This window comes from Schistocerca nitens, chromosome 9 (genome assembly GCF_023898315.1).
Source record: "Schistocerca nitens isolate TAMUIC-IGC-003100 chromosome 9, iqSchNite1.1, whole genome shotgun sequence".
Lineage (NCBI taxonomy): Eukaryota > Metazoa > Arthropoda > Insecta > Orthoptera > Acrididae > Schistocerca > Schistocerca nitens.
The window spans coordinates 273,870,560-273,891,984 of record NC_064622.1 but is presented as its reverse complement, the minus strand read 5'-3'; positions in this window follow the sequence as shown (position 1 = coordinate 273,891,984).

Sequence of the window (21,425 nt, the reverse complement as noted above, 5' to 3'; positions counted from 1 at the left end):
TGTTTACAGTAATACTTTGTTTACTGTATTGCTAACTACTACAAAGCTTTTGTTTCGCACTTCTATGCCTTAACCTTCTCAAAATAGAGCTGGAGGAAATAAGTTAATGATTTCTCATTTTGGCGAATAAATCCTTGACAATTACGGGATTTTCAGGACCTTTCAATTTTTAATGCCCAACATTGGTTACACACATAATGGTAAGCTCTGGTGCCTTAATATCTGCATAACATGTCGATTTGAAAAATACAATACTTACCGGCTCTGTTGAGGCCGCCTGTAAGGAGAATATTCTTAATGCTTAGTTGCACGCGTTCGTTCCTTTTAATATGGGTTACTCAAAATGCTCTCCATAATAGGTCTTCCAGCGGACAAAACTGAATCACAAATCCTTTGTTACAATTGCGTATCACTCAGAAAATAAATAAAAACATATGACTCTCGCTGTACATCGCGTTTCCCACAGTTGAAATCGCCGTTGATTTCTTTTTTAAATCATGCATTCAGTGATGTAGAGGAAGTGAATTAATTCGTTTTAATTTAGATAAAACCTCCGTGATCGACTTCTCTACTATAGATTATCAACAAATTTTTTTTCTGTCACATAAGGACCAAAGAGTGTAAAAGAAGATTCATTTCTCGCTTACGATCGCAGTTATTTTATGGTGTCGTCAACTACTGAGAAGTAGATCGTTGGCATTTAGTTCGAGCTTCAGGAAGCAATAGTGATATAGCGCATATCTTTCTCAGTTTTACGTAACATCGTTGGATTTTAAAGAGAAATATTTTTTGAATCTAGCATTGCGATCCAGCAGTAGATGACGAAAAAAATGCGCGATAAAATTGTGCTCTGCGTGCAGAAGGATACTAAAGTAAGTAATGGTTTCGTTGTATCGTAACTTAGAACCATATTCCTCTCCCCCACTATGTAGATGCATGCCAGAACTGATAAGAGACTCTCTCATAATCCCGATTAGGATTTCCGATTATTGTAACAGATCTTTAGAAAATTTACTGTTTCTAAAACCAGTTTTTCTCAGTGTGTGAAACAATGTATGTAGCAAAAGTATGGATTCCGTTTGTCCGCTACATTATTGCTCTGCTACAGTTATATCTAAGTAATAGATACTCTTAATTTGTTTAATTTTTATTTTTAATGTTGGTATGACTTTTTGTTCATTTACTAATGTTAAGAAGACAGTCTCTTTCATTTCTGCTGTTCTCAGCATCTGTTCTGCTTTCCTCTGTTACATAAGTTTTATCCTTAATGTTACTTAAAAGACAGGCCATGTCGTTTTTTTTTATTTATAATTTCGTCACACATTTTTCTTTTACTTGTCTCCGCTGCGAGAAAGGCTGGTCTTCGAAAGGTCTATATTTCCTGCATTGTGTATTTTAAAGAATTTCATCAAAATGTGACTGACTTAACGTCATTTGTAGCAATGACACATCTATCGCATTTCAGCATTGTACTTGCATTCGATTTTAACGAGTCAGCTTAAATTTTTGTGGCTCCTATCTACTTCTGATCACATTTATTTCAACATGTTGCGTTTATCGAATATGATGTCGAGCCGATGTATAGAAATTCTTTGTAAATTGCCTTCAGCGGTGCTAATAGAAATTATTTCCCTTTAGGTAACAGCAATCTCCCCCTGCTCGCATTTATTTCTGGTATATAATGGTCAATAAAAAATCTTTATTTTTCGCTCGCGGACGCAATTATTCTTTGAAGTGTCGTCATCGTCCACGACGCAGCGTCCCAACCTTCTCCCCCCTTTTCTTTTAAAAAAAATACTAACCGCTCCATTTCAGAAAAAAACCTTTATGTTCCCGTTCTTGAAATAAATAAAGAAGTTCATAGTTTTCCAGTTCTTTTCGGGTCATAGCACTCGTTTTCCTAAAGTTATTTGATGGCATACTCGGTGATGAAGTATGGTACATATATACTCGATAAAAGTTAGATTTTTAAAACAAGTTTATTAAAAGATTTTAACAATATTATTGTGTTGCTCAAAAATTGGCCAGGTACGCGAACTCGCACTTCATTATATAGACCATTAATCGATTCCGGGAATCGAGAATAACGACGATTTTTTTCTGTTACCTACATTGATACCGGCAAGATATCGGTCGCAGTATCCTAAGACTTTGAGGACTGTTTTAATTTCGAAGTTTGACGTCGGACAACAAACGACAAAAGATTTTTTCGTGTGGTGTAATTACAAATTAGCAATCATCTATTTTTTCTTTACCTGCATTGTGAAACTTCGCTTCTTACCAAATTTCATGAGTCTATGTTAACTGGAAGTACACGTACAGTTTTCAATGAGTGAGTTTGCGAGTATCAAAATGTGTGACATAAATTGCTATCTTTTGATTGCATTGACGTAGAAGCTTAATTTCTTTATATCACCAAAGGACCATTGATGTGAGTATGTAGTATAAATTTCAACGTGATCCTTATACCCTTTCCTGAGAAAAAATGGGTCTTAATAGATTGAAGACAGACACACTGTAGGGTAACAAATGATAAAAAATATCCGTGTAATGTAATTACAAATTCACTATTTTCGGATTTTTTCCTTTACTTTCACAGTGAAACCTTGCTTCTTACAAAATTTCATGATTCTAGACCAATGAGAAGTACGCTAAAGATCTTGATGACTGAGTTGGGAAGTATCAAAATATGTGACATAAATGGCCGTGTCGTTGGACTGCAGTGACTTAGAAGCTGACATTTATTACAACGCCAAGGGGCCATAGACCTTAGCGTATGACACAAATTTCCGCTTGATACGTTTACCTGTTGTTGAGAAAAAGGGTCTTAACAGACGGACGGACAGACAGTCTGGTAATAAACGACAAAAACCATTTTTGGTTTGATATTATTACTAATTAACATCTTTTTGATTTTTTTCTTTGGTTGTAAAGTGAAATCTTGCTTCTTGCCAAATTTTATTGTTCCATGTCAACATGAAGTACATTCTAGATTTCGAGGAGCGAGTTTGCGAGTGTCAAAATACGTGACATAAATTGCCATATATTTTGATTTCACTAACTTGAGCAACTAGTCATCAATTCTTTTGCTTCAGAGCCGGTATTGGCACTGTAGGGCGACATCCCGGGCAGCGTAGGAAGGGAGGGTGAGGGCGGGTTAAAAAGCCACTCAAAGAGAAATTTAATTTTCACCAACCCATGGTTACTGAAAGAAGCTTCCCACTTACAAATTTTGAACTACATATTGTAGGGCATCACACCAAATATTTTTAAGTAACAAAGAAATTATATTGGAACTACATGCATTTTTCTGAAGTCATTCTCCGTACCTAAGTGGGTACTGCGGCCAGTGATGCCGCAACAAGATCTCATGATTGTTTTTCTGATTTCGGGGCACATTTTTAGTCGTTTTCACACTCTAGTATCTGAAATAAAACCACGCGCCTGCAGCAGACTATTTACAATCGGCCTTTTGTAGTGGGCCAAATACAATAGAACACGGACGGTTTTAAATAATACAATTTAATTAATTCAAAAATGTCAGAAGGGAACAGAGGCCAAATACAATAGAACGGAGATGGTTATAAATAATACAATTTAATTAATTCAAAATTGTCACAAAGGGATGATCACCTTAGCCACTTTTCCCGACGAATAATGGGGCCACTTTTCCCGGTCGGACGTCATGTCGGCATTAGCGATCCGCGCAAGAAGCTATCAAACCGTAGTTCATAAATAGGAACTACATTTGCAGGCCAAAGGACGCTGTTTAAACATTGATATGGTAAAAAATTGTCAGTCGCCGTACGAGTGAGGTAACAAGAATAATAAACGTCTTATTCTACATCAGACGAGTCAAAGACAAAAAAACGTTTTTGCTAAAAAAACAACTGAACAAGCTTCCTCTGTTAGTTTCGCTGACAACAAAGGCTACGTGTATTAGAACTAGTTCGACCACTTCTTTGCAGGCAGCAATGCTGCTCGGGACTAAAAATATGTAACTGCCACCTTTTCCGTCTTGTACACTTCAGCACACTGTTCCCTACCGATCTTACTGTTAATTGGTACTCTATATAAATTAGTATGTTATATTAATTAACAACAGTAATAACAATAAGAGACACGATCACAGATGTTTACAAAATTTTTGAATGTCATTTTTCTTTTACTCATTGGGTTACAATAGACTTAATTTGATATCATATTACTTTTTTCAAATATGCACCACACTTGATGGTAACCATCTGTGTAATGCGCATTGACGAATACTTGTTATTTCCGTTTGACATTTAAATCCTAGCAGCCGACCGGTGAAAGTTGCACACGCTCGTGAATTGTAATCGTTGTAAGACAAGCAATAAAATATCCCCCCTTCACTTCTATTACCCCCGCAGTGGCCACGCTGCTTACCACTCCGTCCCTGACGTAATGGCAAACTTAACTTACGACGGAATTCACGTCAGTTAAAATTAAGCACATCTTAAAGTATTACTGAGTATATGCTTTTAAGAAGTTATTCAAGTTATTTGACCATTTTTAGATTCGGCTGCTAGTTGCATATTATAAAATACGGCTGAGAACGCGGACCGCAGTTTAACTCACAAGCTTCAGTTTCTTACACCGCCAAGGGTCTGTGACATTTTTTACACCGTCAAGGGACTGTAGTCCTTAGTATGTGACATAAATTTTAACTTGATACGTCTACTTGTTCCTGAGGAAAAAGGTGTTTTACAGTCGGACACGCAGGCGGACGGACAAAAAAAGTTACTTATAATCCGTCTTGATTGCAAAATGTTTATTCATATGACCGGTTTCGGTTCCTCTAGAACCATCTTCAGATTTGTAACGATAATGATACTAATTTACTATTTCACGAATGCAAAACTTCTTCATCCTATCTAATCATCATCAGATGTACCGGAACGTACCTGATATTTCCGTTACAGGAGTAGCCCGTCCAAAACACAGCAACTTTCACATGCTACGTCACATAAAATTGGTTGGCAGAATGCACGTCATTTACATTAATTATAACACTATTACCTACAGGTGGAGTCTGGTACATTTGTTACATTACATATGCACATACTGTATTCAGTAGATTTTTGTAATTAACTTTTATCTCTAAAAATACTTTGTTAAAATCTGTAGATGTCAAGGTTAAAATGTGTACTTATCAAAATTAAAAATGTACCAGACGCCACCTGTAGGTAATAGTGTTATAATTAATATAAATGACGTGCATTCTGCCAACCAATTTTATGTGACGCAGCATGTGAAATTTGCTGTGTTTGGACGGGTTATTCCTGTAACCGAAATATCAGGTACGTTAAGGTACATTTGATGTTGATTAGATAGGATGAAAATGGTTTGCATTCGTGAAATAGTAAATTAGTATCATTATCATTACAGATCTTAAGCTGGTTCTAAAGGAACCGAAACCGGTCATATGAATAAACATTTTGCAATCAAGACTGATTTTAAGTAACATTGTAAAATCACTAATTGCGGCTTCTTATCAGGCATTATGTCTGTGTTTTCAAAGAACAAAAAAGTGATCTTACACCGTTTTTACCAGGTGAGGTACGGAACCCAACAATTGATTAAAAATATATATTTTTAAACATTAACACATTATTATTAGCGAGAGGCCTGAGCATGATGCAGTGCAACTAATGTTTTGACATGTGATATCATATTTATTATCACCACTCCGTCGTCCCTAAAATTTACCATGGCTCAGGAAAGCGTCCTTTGATCTTTTCAACGCCCATCGTTAGGCATTACTAACTCCGTTGTGAGCCACTGCTCTAATAAATAGACATATATCCTGTGTGTATCTACAGTTGTGTCAGAAGGCCAAATACTACAGTATGTGACGTAACGAAGGGTCCGTAGAACACTAGTGTGATTTTCTCGTACTATTTCGTTAGCGAACTGTGTGTAGGAGGGCTGACGGTCGGTAAACCTATGTGTTTAATTCATTTTTAGGTTTCCGTGCCTCACTCTGTAAAAAGGGGACCATTATTGGATTGCTTTGTTGTCCGTCCGTCCGTCTATCTAACCGACTGTTAAGAACCCTTTTTCTCAGGAACACGTGAACCTATCAAGTTCAAATCTGCGTCACTTGTTACGGTCAATAGTCGCTTGGACGTGTACTAACTCACTCCAGTCAAACGATATGGCCATTTACATCACATATTTTGAGACTGAAAAGCTAACGGCTCAAAACCCATAGGGTGCTTACCGTTGACCTAGAGTCATGAAATTTGCCGAAAAGCAAGGTTTCACAGTGAAAAGGAAAAAAAAATCCGATAATTGTCAATTTGTAACTACATAACACGAAAAAGTATTTTTTGTCATTTTTATCCATCTGTCTGTTTATCTGTTCGTCTATTAAGACCCTTCTTTTTCTCTGGAAAAGTTTAGCTTATCAAGTTGAATGTTTGTCACGTACCGTCCGCCTGCTTAGCTGAGTGGTAACGTGCTTGCCTCCCATGCAGCGCCCGCATCTCGTGGTCGTGCGGTAGCGTTCTCGCTTCCCACGCCCGGGTTCGATTCCCGGCGGGGTCAGGGATTATCTCTGCCTCGTGATGGCTGGGTGTTGTGTGCTGTCCCTAGGTTAGTTAGGTTTAAGTAGTTTTCCCGAGGACATGCAGCTTTACTGTATGATTAAATGATGATGGCGTCCTCTTGGGTAAAATATTCCGGAGGTAAAATAGTCCCCCATTCGGATCTCCGGGCGGGGACTACTCAAGAGGACGTCGTTATCAGGAGAAAGAAAACTGGCGTTCTACGGATCTGAGCGTGGAATGTCAGATCCCTTAATCGGGTAGGTAGGTTAGAAAATTTAAAAAGGGAAATGGATAGGTTAAAGTTAGATATAGTGGGAATTAGTGAAGTTCGGTGGCAGGAGGAACAAGACTTTTGGTCAGGTGATTACAGGGTTATAAATACAAAATCAAATAGAGGTAATGCAGGAGTAGGTTTAATAATGAATAAAAAAATAGGAGTGAGGGTTAGCTACTACAAACAGCATAGTGAACGCATTATTGTGGCCAAGATAGACACAAAGCCCATGCCTACTACAGTAGTACAAGTTTATATGCCAACTAGCTCCGCAGATGACCAAAAGATTGATGAAATGTATGACGAGATAAAAGAAATTATTCAGGTAGAGAAGGGAGACGAAAATTTAATAGTCATGGGTGACTGGAATTCGTCAGTAGGAAAAGGGAGAGAAGGAAACATAGTAGGTGAATATGGATTGGGGGGAAGAAATGAAAGAGGAAGCCGCCTTGTAGAATTTTGCACAGAGCATAACTTAATCATAGCTAACACGTGGTTCAAGAATCATAAAAGAAGGTTGTATACCTGGAAGAATCCTGGAGATACTAAAAGGTATCAGATAGATTATATAATGGTAAGACAGAGATTTAGGAACCAGGTTTTAAATTGTAAGACATTTCCAGGGGCAGATATGGATTCTGACCACAATCTCTTGGTTATGAACTGCAGATTGAAACTGAAGAAATTGCAAAAAGGTGGGAATTTAAGGAGATGGGACCTGGATAAACTGAAAGAACCAGAGGTTGTAGAGAGTTTCAGGGAGAGCATAAGGGAACAATTGACAGGAATGGGGGAAATAAATACAGTAGAAGAGGAATGGGTAGCTCTGAGGGATGAAGTAGTGAAAGCAGCAGACGATCAAGTAGGTAAAAAGACGAGGGCTAATAGAAATCCTAAGGGTAACAGAAGAAATATTGAATTTAATTGATGAAAGGAGAAAATATAAAAACGCAGTAAATGAAGCAGGCAAAAAGGAATACAAACGTCTCAAAAATGAGATCGACAGGAAGTGCAAAATGGCTAAGCAGGGATGGCTAGCGGACAAATGTAAAGATGTAGAAGCTTGTCTCACTAGGGGTAAGATAGATACTGCCTACAGGAAAATTAAAGAGACTTTTGGAAATAAGAGAACCACTTGTATGAATATCAAGAGCTCAGATGGCAACCCAGTTCCAACAAGGGAACCTCCCCATCGCATCCCCCTCAGATTTAGTTATAAGTTGGCATAGTGGACAGGCCTTGAAAAACTGAACACAGGTCAATCGAGAAAACAGGAAGAAGTTGTGTGGAACTATGGAAAAAATAAGTAAAATATACAAACTGAGTAGTCCATGTGCAAGATAAGCAACATCAAGCATAGTGTCAGTTCAGGAGCACCGTGGTCCCGCGGTTAGCGTGAACAACTGCGGAACGAGAGGTCCTTGGTTCAAGTCTTCCCTCGGGTGAAAGTTTTACTTCCTTTATTTTCGCAAAGTTATGATCTGTCAGTTCGTTCATTGACGTCTCTGTTCACTGTAATAAGTTTAGTGTCTATGTTTTGCGACCGCACCGCAAAACCGTGCGATTAGTAGACGAAAGTACGTGCCTCTCCAATGGGAACCGAAAACATTTGATCGCAAGGTCATAGGTCAACCGATTCCTCCACAGGAAAACACGTCTGATATATTCTATACGACACTGGTGACGACATGTGCGTCACATGACAGGAATATGTTGAGCCACCTAACTTGTACACTTGGCGAATGGGTAAAAAGATTCTTCTACCTTGCCCGATTTAGGTTTTCTGGTGGATGTGATAATAACTCCCAAAAAAGTGATGAAAACATAAGAGTTTGTCACATAAACTGCAACAAATGAATGCAACAGTTTCACAGTCACACAGCTTTCCCTGTGCTCTGTCAAAACATATGTTTTTAACGTTTTCCAATTTTTTCCGTGTGAAGACCGTCAAATCCTGCATATGTCCAAGCAAATCTGAACATGTCCTGGAATTTTCGAGAGCGAAGTTGATTGTGTGAGTGCCTGAACTTTGATAATTGACACACGTCAATTCCTAGAAAATAAAAAAGCTAAAATTTTTACTCGAGGGATGACTTGAACAAAGGTCCTCTCGTCCCGCAGTTGCTTACGCTAACCACAAGACCACGGCGCTCCTCAGATCATCGTATCCATGATGTTGCTTATGTTACACATCGACTACTCAATTTGTATATTTTGCTTATTTTTTTCATAGTTCGACAAAACTTCTTCCTGTTTTCTCGATTGATCTGTGTTCAGTTTTTCAAGGCCTATCCACTGTGCCAACTTCTAACTAAATCTGAGGGGGGGGGGGGGGTGCGATGGGGAGGTTCCCTTGTAAGCAAAGAAGGGAAGGCAGAAAGGTGGAAGGAGTATATAGAGGGTTTATACAAGGGCGATGTACTTGAGGACAATATTATGGAAATGGAAGAGGATGTAGATGAAGATGAAATGGGAGATACGATACTGCGTGAAGAGTTTGACAGAGCACTGAAAGACCTGAGTCGAAACAAGGCCCCGGGAGTAGACAACATTCCATTAGAACTACTGACGGCCTTGGGAGAGCCAGTCCTGACAAAACTCTACCATCTGGTGAGCAAGATGTATGAGACAGGTGAAATACCCTCAGACTTCAAGAAGAATATAATAATTCCAATCCCAAAGAAAGCAGGTGTTGACAGATGTGAAAATTACCGAACTATCAGTTTAATAAGTCACAGCTGCAAAATACTAACGCGAATTCTTTACAGACGAATGGAAAAACTGGTAGAAGCGGACCTCGGGGAAGATCAGTTTGGATTCCGTGGAAAAGTTGGAACACGTGAGGCAACACTAACCTTACGACTTATCTTAGAAGAAAGATTAAGAAAAGGCAAACCTACATATCTAGCATTTGTAGACTTAGAGAAAGCTTTTGACAATGTTGACTGGAATACTCTCTTTCACATTCTAAAGGTGGCAGGGGTAAAATACAGGGAGCGAAAGGCTATTTACAATTTGTACAGAAACCAGATGGCAGTTATAAGAGTCGAGGGGCAAGAAAGGGAAGCAGTGGTTGGGAAGGGAGTGAAACAGGGTTGTAGCCCTTCCCCGATGTTATTCAATCTGTATATTGAGCAAGCAGTAAAGGAAACAAAAGAAAAATTCGGAGTAGGTATTAAAATTCATGGACAAGTAAAAACTTTGAGGTTCGCCGATGACATTGTAATTCTGTCAGAGACAGCAAAGGACTTGGAAGAGCAGTTGAACGGAATGGACAGTGTCTTGAGAGGAGGATATAAGATGAACATCAACAAAAGCAAAACGAGGATAATGGAATGTAGTCAAATTAAATCGGGTGATGCTGAGGGAATTAGATTAGGAAATGAGACACTTAAAGTAGTAAAGGAGTTTTGCTATTTAGGGGGTAAAATAACTGATGATGGTCGAAGTAGAGAGGATATAAATTGTAGACTGGCTATGGCAAGGAAATCGTTTCTGAAGAAGAGAAATTTGTTAACATCGAGTATAGATTTAAGTGTCAGGAAGTCGTTTCTGAAAGTATTTGAAACATGGACGATAACTAGTATGGACAAGAAGAGAATAGAAGCTTTCGAAATGTGGTGCTACAGAAGAATGCTGAAAATAAGGTGGGTAGATCACGTAACTAATGAGGAGGTATTGAATAGGATTGGGGAGAAGAGGAGTTTGTGGCACAACTTGACTAGTAGAAGGGATCGGTTGGTAGGACATGTTTTGAGGCATCAAGGGATCACAAATTTAGCATTGGAGGGCAGCGTGGAGGGTAAAAATCGTAGAGGGTGACCAAGAGATGAATACACAAAGCAGATTCAGAAGGATGTAGGTTGCAGTAGGTACTGGGAGATGAAGAAGCTTGCACAGGATAGAGTAGCATGGGGAGCTGCATCAAACCAGTCTCAGGACTGAAGACCACAACAACAACAACAACAAGTAGTTCTAAGTTCTAGGGGACTGATGACCATAGATGTTAAGTCCCATAGTGCTCAGAGCCATGTTGAACCCATGCAGCGGGCCCGGGTTTGATTCCCGACCAGGTGGGAGATTTTCTCCGCTCGTGGACTGAATGTTGTGTTGTCCTCACCATCATTTCATACTCATCACCGGCACGCAAGTCGCCCAATCTGGCGTCGACTAAAATAGATGCGGCGACCGAATTGCCCCGAAGGGGGCCTCCCGGTCGAACTTCACCGGCGAGTACCTCAATGCCAACAATGCCACACGCTCATTTCATTTTGTTTTTCGCGTAGTAAGGTCTAGTTCTCCTGGCGGTGTAAGAAATTTAAGCTTCTAACTCAATGCAAGCAAAAGATTCATTCATTTATGTCATCTCTTTTGGTACAGGTAAACTTACTCATCAAAAGCTATAGGACCCTTTTCGGTTGACATCTAATCATGAAAGCGGGGCAAGAAGAAAGGTTTCACAGTATAAGTAAAGCAAAAAATCTGGAACTTGTTATATTGTGATTATATCACATAAGAAATATCTTTTGCCCTTTGGATATACAGGGTGGTCCATTGATAGTGACCGGGCCAAATATCTCACGAAATAAGCATCAAACGAAAAAACTACAAAGAACTAAACTCGTCTAGCTTGAAGGGGGAAACCAGATGGCGCTATGGTTGGCCCGCTAGATGGCGCTGCCATAGGTCAAACGGATATCAACTGCGTTTTTTAAAAAAATAGGAACCCCCATTTTTATTACATATTCGTGTAGTACGTAAAGAAATGTGAATGCTTTAGTTGGACCACATTTTTCGCTTTGTGATAGATGGCGCTGTAATAGTCACAAACGTGTAAGTACGTGGTATCACGTAACATTCCGCCAGTGCGGACGGTATTTGCTTCGTGATACGTTACCCGTGTTAAAATGGACCGTTTACCTATTGCGGAAAAGGTCGATATCGTGTTGATGTATGGCTATTGTTATCAAAATGCCGAACGGGCGTGTGCTCTGTATGCTGCTTGGTATCCTGGACGACATCATCCAAGTGTCTGGACTGTTCGCCGGATAGTTGCGTTATTTAAGGAAACAGGAACGTCAACCACGACCTGCAACAAACGATGACGCCCAAGTAGGTGTTTTAGCTGCTGTCGCGGCTGATCCGCACATCAGTAGCAGACAAATTGCACGAGAATCGGGAGTCTCAAAAACGTCGGTATTGAGAATGCTACATCTACATCGATTGCACCCGTACCATGTTTCTATGCACCAGGAATTGCATGGCGACGGCTTTGAACGAGGTGTACAGTTCTACCACTGGGTACAAGAGAAATTACGGGACGATGACAGATTTTTTGCACGCGTTCTATTTAGCGACGAAGCGTCATTCATCAACAGCGGTAACATAAACCGGCATAATATGCACTATTGGACAACGGAAAATCCACGATGGCTGCGACAAGTGGAACATAAGCGACCTTGGCGGGTTAATGTATGGTGCAGCATTATGGGAGGAAGGACAATTGCCCCCCGTTTTATCGATGGCAATCTAAATGGTGCAATGTATGCTGATTTCCTACGTAATGTTCTACTGATGTTACTACAAGATGTTTCACTGCATGACAGAATGGCGATGTACTTCCAACATGATGGATATCCGGCACATACAGGGTGTTTCAAAAATGACCGGTATATTTGAAACGGCAATAAAAACTAAACGAGCAGCGATAGAAATACATCGTTTGTTGCAATATGCTTGGGACAACAGTACATTTTCCGGCAGACAAACTTTCGAAATTACAGTAGTTACAATTTTCAACAACAGATGGCGCTGCGGTCTGGGAAACTCTATAGTACGATATTTTCCACATATTCACCATGCATAGCAATAATATGGCGTTGTCTCTGAATGAAATTACCCGAAACCTTTGACAACGTGTCTGGCGGAATGGCTTCACATGCAGATGAGATGTACTGCTTCAGCTGTTCAATTGTTTCTGGATTCTGACGGTACACTTGGTCTTTCAAGTGTCCCCACAGAAAGAAGTCACAGGGGTTCATGTCTGGCGAATAGGGAGGCCAATCCACGCCGCCTCCTGTATGTTTCGGATAGCCCAAAGCAATCACACGATCATCGAAATATTCATTCAGGAAATTAAAGACGTCGGCCGTGCGATGTTGCCGGGCACCATCTTGCATAAACCACGAGGTGTTCGCAGTGTCGTCTAAGGCAGTTTGTACCGCCACAAATTCACGAAGAATGTCCAGATAGCGTGATGCAGTAATCGTTTCGGATCTGAAAAATGGGCCAATGATTCCTTTGGAAGAAATGGCGGCCCAGACCAGTACTTTTTGAGGATGCAGGGACGATGGGACTGTAACATGGGGCTTTTCGGTTCCACATATGCGCCAGTTCTGTTTATTGACGAAGCCGTCCAGGTAAAAATAAGCTTCGTCAGTAAACCAAATGCTGCCCACATGCATATCGCCGTCATCAATCCTGTGCATTATATCGTTAGCGAATGTCTCTCGTGCAGCAATGGTAGCGGCGCTGAGGGGTTGCCGCGTTTGAATTTTGTATGGATAGAGGTGTAAACTCTGGCGCATGAGACGATACGTGGACGTTGGCGTCATTTGCGCCGCAGCTGCAACACGGCGAACGGAAACCCGAGGCCGCTGTTGGATCACCTGCTGCACTAGCTGCGCGTTGCCCTCTGTGGTTGCCGTACGCGGTCGCCCTACCTTTCCAGCACGTTCATCCGTCACGTTCCCAGTCCGTTGAAATTTTTCAAACAGATCCTTTATTGTATCGCTTTTCGGTCCTTTGGTTACATTAAACCTCCGTTGAAAACTTCGTCTTGTTGCAACAACACTGTGTTCTAGGTGGTGGAATTCCAACACCAGAAAAATCCTCTGTTCTAAGGAATAAACCATGTTGTTTACAGCACACTTGCACGTTGTGAACAGCACACGCTTACAGCAGAAAGACGACGTACAGAATGGCGCACCCACAGACTGCGTTGTCTTCTATATCTTTCACATCACTTGCAGCGCCATCTGTTGTTGAAAATTGTAACTACTGTAATTTCGAAAGTTTGTCTGCCTGAAAATTTACTGTTGTCCCAAGCATATTGCAACAAACGGTGTATTTCTATCGCTGCTCGTTTAGTTTTTATTGCCGTTTCAAATATACCGGTCATTTTTGAAACACCGTGTAGCTCGCGTGCGGTTGAAGCGGTATTGAATAGCATATCTCATGACAGGTGAATTGGTCGTCCGTCGGAGCACCATACCATGGCCCGCACGTTCACCGGATCTGACGTCCCCTGATTTCTTTCTGTGGGAGAAGTTGAAGGATATTTACCATCGTGATCCACCGACAACGCCTGACAACATGCGTCAGCGCATTGTCAATGCGTGTGCAAACATTACGGAAGGCGAATTACTCGCTGTTGAGAGGAATGTCTTTACACGTATTGCCAAATGCATTGAGGTTGACGGACATCATTTTGAACATTTATTGCATTACTGCGGTATTTAAAGGTAATCTCGCTGTAACAGCATGCGTTCTCAGAAATGATAAGTTCACAAAGGTACATGTACCACATTGGAACAACCGAAATAAAATGTTCAAAGGTACCTACGTTCTGTATTTTAATTTAAAAAACCTGCCTGTTACCAACTGTTTGTCTAAAATTGTGAGCCATATGTTTGTGACTATTACAGCGCCATCTATCACAAAGCGAAAAAAGTGATCCAACTAAAACATTCATATTTCTTTACGTATTACACGAATATGTAATAAAAAATGGGGGTTCCTATTTAAAAAAACGTACTTGATATCCGTTTGACCTATGGCAGCGCCATCTAGCAGACCAACCATAGCGCCATCTGGTTTCCCCCTTCAAGCTAGACAAGTTTCGTTCTTTGTAGTTTTTTCGTTTGACGCATATTTCGTGAGATATTTGGCTCGGTCACGATCAATGGACCACCCTGTACATAGCTTTCATCATCTATCAAAAGCCTAATTGATGAGCATTACTGCATGAAAACATAAAACATAAGTTGTAGTCATGTTTCAGTAAGTAAATAAAACATGTTTCATTAAATCCCCCCCCCCCTCTAGATATATAAAGTTAAGTCCCCTGCTCGCTTCTTTTCTTATATCCGAGCTAGTCTGACGAACTACTGTAGAGATTGTGGGAACAACCAAATAGAAAGCATTAACTGAGTCCGTTGTACTTTCCCCCATTGACTGAATTATTCATTGTTTCTTTCCTCAGACTATAACCAGTCTGTAGTATTTAAATTAGTTGGAGTAAGGCAGTGATATTCAAATGGGGATCGCATAACCCTAGAGGATACCCATACCACACCCACCTGGGGTTAACCGAGCGTGTTAACACGTCGCACCCGGGACATGGGTGGGGCGGCCTGATTCGGATCGAATTAACAACGAGGACTGGTGAGCCAGCCAGCCTGGATGTGGTTTTTAGGCGGTTTCCCACATCACACTAGATGAATACCCACGCTCCCCCTCAGGTACAAGCTACGTAAACATTTAGAAAACGTTCTCACACGTGCACATAGGATATACTGTAGATGCAGATGGTGTACACTGACTCCATCCTGGGCGTTAATGCGAGACTGATTACGCTAGATGTTTACAGGCGTATAAAAGTGGCCCGGACTTGTGGATACCATTTGTGGCAGCATTGTCGTAGGATGAAAAGACCTTCAGTTACTCCCAAAAGGATGGTGCAACTGCCCATACAGCCACTTCCAACAGGATGGAGCAACTGCTCATACAGCCGGGCGAACCTTGGAATATATTTACACATCTTCACGCCTGACTGAGTTGTTAGCAGAGGTTAGCCTGGTCAGCGGACTCGCTGGCTACCTACGTCACCTGATCTGTCAGTGTGCAGTTACTTTGTGATAGGAGCCCTAGAGTGTAAGGTGTATCGCAACAACCTTCGTAGTCTTCAAAAAATGCAGCAGAACATTTCAGGTCAGATTGCTGTAATTCCAGCAGTCCAGCTTCGATCCGCCTTCAGTAACTTGCTGACAAAGGCCCAGAAGTGTCAAGAGGTGAATGGTGGTCATTTTCAACTAAAATGCTATGGTCGGTTAGTACTGCATTTCTTTTCCTCTGCTGTGTTTTTTGTTCCCTGGAATTGGTTCCCCGGACCACTTTTATTTGCCTCACCCTGCAACATCCCAAAATCCAGCTACAGCAGTAGGTAACCTACCACCAAGGGTAAGTGAACACTTCTTAGAGGACACTCCAAATTTAAAGTAAGCATTATACTTGCCATTCCTTTTGTACTGAAAAGACTAATTCTTAATTTCATCACTTGTGGTATAAATTGATCCAGATGCAACTAAAGCATAACTAAATAAGCTAAAATATCGTTCGTGGTACAAAGTGGAGCAAAGGTTCCTTTAGGAACAATTGGGGAAGAAAGAAATGTAGCCAAATTTTAGCGACAGTTTACATTCCGTTTTACTGAAACGATATGATGATCTCCATAAAATAAAAATCATTCGAATCTAGCCTTTAAGCACCTAACAGCCATTTACTTGTGTGGAAGATAAATATTTTGTACAGGAAATCACGTCAGCGCGTACGTAAGTACACATCTCATCCCGCCACAAACAACTGTTAACATTTCACAGTCATCCCAAGTATGTAGGAGTACTATTCGCATTCACACATTGTTACTTTAGTTTCACGGTTAAACATATCTCTATCCAGCATTGCAGAAGGTAAACAGCTTTTAACAGCTTTTAGCCAAGTTCGAATCCCTCTAGAATGCTGCGGAGTGACAAATGGGCTTGCTTGACCCCGCCACATTCAGTTCTGAACGGAAACAATCAATCGTTTTGTAGTTCCTAAATACAGGGTGTCCACAATGAGACTCCAACATTTGAACTCATAAAATCTGAGAGGAAACACAATTTATTGACGAACAAATACAGGGAAATCATACAGCAGCTCATCAAGTTTTCATACACAGATGGACGGTTCAGTACACTTGAACATGGGCGCCACGGGTAGCGCGAAGAATATCATGTCTATAATCGATTTCGTGCCATGTGTTGGGAGCATCTGTTCTGTGACAGCGCGTTGATGACAGTTCTTATGCGCTGTTTCAAGTCTTGCAGGTCCTTCACTGGTGTAGCGTATACCCGGTCTTTCAGATAACCCCACAAGAAAAAATCGATGGGGGTTATGTCGGGCGGTGGCGGTCAAGGAATTGGACCTCCACGGCCAAATCCATCGTTGCGGGAATGTGTCATTTAAAAATTTTCGGACATCAAGGCTCCAATAGGGTGGTGCACCGTCCTGTTGAAACGTCACATTTTGCTGCAGGTCTGTTATCTTTGGCACGACAAATTGTTCCAACATGTCCAGGTAGATGGCTCCATCCACAGTCGGCTCCTGAAAGAAAAACGGCCCAAAAATGCGATTTATCATCAAACCACACCACCCATTAACTTTCGGACTGTCGCGCATGTGTTCCATAGGTGCATGTGGATTTTCGGACCCCCAGATGAGCACATTGTGACAGTTGGCAGCCCCTGACACGTGAAGGGTTGCCTCGTCAGTAAACATGACGCGTGATAAAAATGTCTCGTCCGCGACAGTGCGATCTAACATGACATACGCAAATTCTTCTCGCTTTGCTCGATCATCAGGCTTAATTTCTTGCACAACCTGCACTTAATATGCGCACAAACGTAATCGCTGATGAAGCACTTTGAGCACTGTTGAACTTTTCATACGAAGTTCTCGTGCTGCCTGTCGCACTGACTTCTGTGGACTTTGTTCGAATGACCGCCACACTTGTTCCACATGATGTTCGCTGATCCCTGGCTTACCACCACCATGTCCTTTCGCAACACTCCCAGTAGCCAAAAACTGATCACACCACTTCTTTATAGTCTTGAACGACGGGGGCGCTTTGTTGTAAACTCGACGAAAGTTTCTTTGCTCTTGGGTCGCCGACTTTGTCTCTGCATACTACCAGACCACTTGTGCACGGTCCTTCATATCCTCCATTTTGCTAAAACAATTGACTGCAGCTCCACTACGGCCACTTGGCGTATCAAATTTGCACACCACAAACTTGTTGAGTTGCTCTGTCTGCCCCTTCAGGATTCGCAGGTCCACCATCTGAAATGAGAAAGATATAGGATATTAAAATGTTGGAGTCTCATTTGTGGACACCCTGTAGTTATTGTCGACTGCTAAGCCTGGCCTACGCAACGCTGTGTTGTCAGACTTGCACGATCAGCAAGACTGACAGCAAAACTGACAACAATCGCACAGCTACACTGTTCAAACTTTCGATAAATTTTTTGTTCAGTTTTTCGCTCAGTCGTTCCGAAATCGTCATGCAGGAAGAGCTGTTAGTGACGATAGTTGCGGTGTGTACTCTTCAACGAAGAAAACAGAGTTCACACTTCGTTCACGGTGGTCCCGAGATTTGTTATTGGAGAGAGAGACATTCTCTCGTGTGAATCTTCTCCGAAAACTGCAGCAGAAATCAGATGATTTGCGCGATAACTTACATATGAACACAGAAACGCACTGTAAACTGTTAAAGCTTGTAACCTCAGAAACTAAAAAAGAAGATATTGTATGGTAGTGGTTCTGGGCCCCCACGAGATACTCACTGTAACGTTGAAGTTTTCAGTGACAGGCAAGAGATACAAGCACACTGAAGTCGCAGAAAATATTTTGAAGATAGATTAGGATCTGCATAATTTACGGAATCATTCCCTAAATCAGCAAAGTGTTTAGAAGTTCCTGGTAAGCCTGAGAAATTATCTACATTAATTATATTTCTATTTGAGCTAATAATAGACTGAACTAGATCACTAAGTAGTGGTTAACCCATTTTACCACTGGGGAGATTTTCCCGATAATTGTGAAGAAAACTCTGTTGCATTATACTCAGTCCTGCCGAAAAGCCAGCCCTGTTGACAAGTGCCAAGTCTTTCGTTAATTTTTCCAGTCAAGCTTAAAAAATAACGTCATTAATGAACTTTTCAGCAAGTATATGGCGATACCCTTATAGAATCATCATTAAAATGAGTGCCTTTCTTTATTTGACCCTGATCTACACGGATGTTGGTCGATTCGACACTTAAGAAGGAAAATAAATCAAAGCAGCACGAGGAATGTTTATAAATTTCTTCCGTTCCAGCTCCAGATCAGATGGATGCTTTTTGATGACCAACTCTTTTGCTGCTTTAGGATCCATTTCCTCGTACTTAATTAGCTAAAGCGGCCGTAGCCCGGATTCGTTTTTGTCTCGGTTGCTGTAATCCTCAGATTCTACTTGCCAAAGGCAAGGAAAACTTTGGTACAGCTCTGTGAATTCTGTGAAAAATTCGTGTGTACAGTGTCGTAAGTTTGCCATTCTCTTTCGCCTCTACACACGCTAGAATAATAGTTCCAACCTTTATCGAGAATAGACTGACAGCGGAGCTAAGTTTTAAAACAATTACACAAAGCTCTAGCCTATCAGTCTTTTGCGACTTTGACAAACTTCATTCAGTTCATGCAAGACTGTCAAACTTACGTCCATACGTAACGTTTTATTTGACAAATCTGGCATGACCATTCAATAATGGTGACAAAACGTTACGCCCCAAACACGAGCGACGCAGCACAGGCGACCGATCGCTTCGTACGAGGGATGACTGATAAGCAATGCCTCCACCTTCGTAACACTTCAACAGTTGGCAGCATTGCTATGCGGCAGGTACTGGCTTGTTCCGTAGCATCTTCTCTACAGCTCCAGTTGGCGGGAAGCCTTAACATTGAACGGTTGTGTAGTTACAGTGTAAAATGTGGAGCCCTGCGCAGACGGTCGGTCAGTGCTATTATGCAACGTGCAGTCATTGAATTCTTGACACCAAAAGGTGTCACTCCCCAAATGACTTTCATCAGAGAATGAAAGCAGTTTATGGTGATTGCGTTGATGTGAGTACTGTGCGTCGTTGGGCGAGTAAGTTTAAAGATGCTGATGCGGGAACATCTGACCTGCGTGACAAACAAAGAGTTGGACGTCCTGTGACAGCAACCACCGAGTGTCACAAGCAAATGTTGACAGATTGATTCAGGACGATCGTCGTATCACTCAGAGAGAAATTGCAAGCACAGTGTTCTGGGACGCAGATGGTGTTATCGATATTGTTTTCCTTGATCGTGGAACGACAATAAATTCAGAACGTTAGATGAGAACTCTGTGAACTCTGAAACGACAGCTAACAAGGGTCCGAAAGGAAAAGGGCAATGTTTTCCTGCAGCATGACATTGCCAAACCACACACTTCACGTGCCACCACAGCAGAACTTCAGAGACTGAATCTCACCACCGTACGGCATCCTCCATACAGTCCAGATTTAGCACCATCTGACTTCCATCTGTTCCAGGTAATGAAAGACGATGTGTGGGGACATTATTATTCTTCTGATGAAGACGTTGAGAGAACTTTGGGACTGTGATTGCAGAAACAAAGTATCGACTTCTTCCATTACGGCTTTCAGAAAACTTGTTCATCGTTGGCAGGAACGTATCCAATTGGCTGGTGATTATGTGGAAAAGTGAATATTGGTAACTAAAGATCACATTCTAAGGATTATTTCTGCGTTTGATTTATTAAAATGTTCCCATCAAAACCCAATTAACGAAGGTGGAGGCATTACTTATCATTCAACCCTTGTATATCGCACGTGCGTGGGAATATCGCACCAATCGGTCGCTGATCGCATGGAAATCCCAGGTATTTCCATGAATCGCATGCGAATCGTACTTGCAATATGGCTGCCTGGTTGGTTAGCAGCGAAGTGTGGCAATATGGCTGTGAATCGTTTCTCTAGTTATTAAGCGTGGTTGTGCAGTTTTGTTTCGCCTCGTTTTGTGCACGATGATTAAGAACTTTGCATTACGATTTATAGGTATTCGGGGACCACGAACTACTCTGAGAAGTGAAGTAGAGCCAGAGTATGGAGTTGCCATTCTATTCAAATGGTTCAAATGGCTCTGAGCACTATGGGACTTAACATCTGCGGTCATCAGGCTCCTAGAACTTAGAACTACTTAAACCTAACTAACCTAAGGACATCACCACATTCATGCCCGAGGCAGGATTCGAACCTGCGACCGTAGCAGTCGCGCGGTTCCGGACTGAGCGCCTAGAACCGCTCGGCCACCGCAGCCGGCGCCATTGGTATTAAGAAGTAATACAAAACAGAACCTTGGACGTTTGCAGTGATTAGCATTGTGAAACTTGTGCTGTATAATTTGAGAAGTCCATAGTAACTATGCACTATCTGGTGATTCAGTTATTTATGAAACAGTTACATGTATTAAAAAAGTTTTTAACTTGTAAAAGCAATGACGTATCATAATATTAGGCGAGCATTTTAATTTAGATGTTCAGGGCGCTTCTATTAGACAGCTATACTCAAGTCCGTTGTCATTTCATATGGCGTAACTCTCCCTTATACAAGTTATAACAAGTTATGGTAACCAGTAGTGCTACTATTCCAAAATGAGATTTTCACTCTGCAGCGGAG